The sequence below is a fragment of the Camponotus vicinus genome, unplaced genomic scaffold, assembly GCF_025532165.1.
Source record: "Camponotus vicinus isolate PSW18456_S1 unplaced genomic scaffold, iyCamVici1.0 SCAF_10, whole genome shotgun sequence".
In the NCBI taxonomy this organism is placed as follows: Eukaryota; Metazoa; Arthropoda; class Insecta; order Hymenoptera; family Formicidae; genus Camponotus; species Camponotus vicinus.
Window position 1 is genome coordinate 2015662 of NW_028141946.1, and position 392 is coordinate 2016053.

A 392-nucleotide genomic window follows, 5' to 3' on the forward strand; every position below is an offset into this window, starting at 1 on the left:
AAAGTACACCACATATATTAATAGCATAATTTATTTTCTGAGTTTAAGTATTTTTGTAAAAATAGTATTTTGTTATTTTTGCAAATTAATGTGAATCATAAATAATCAAAAATACTTATAAATATAAGTACAAGCATTTCCATTATTCTATGTATAACAGCATTATACATTGCAATTAATTTTATAAATTTGAAAAATTGATAGCATTTCATCATAGATTTTATCATGAGAAGTAAAATAATATTAAGTATTTATTTTTGATAAATTAATAGGATGATTCTTTTTTGCTACGCAATAAAAGATTACAATAAATTTTGCACATCTGTGTGTATACTTTTTGTATCTCACTAATGTATATTTTATAAATCTTTTCTTTAAATATCAGATAAAAC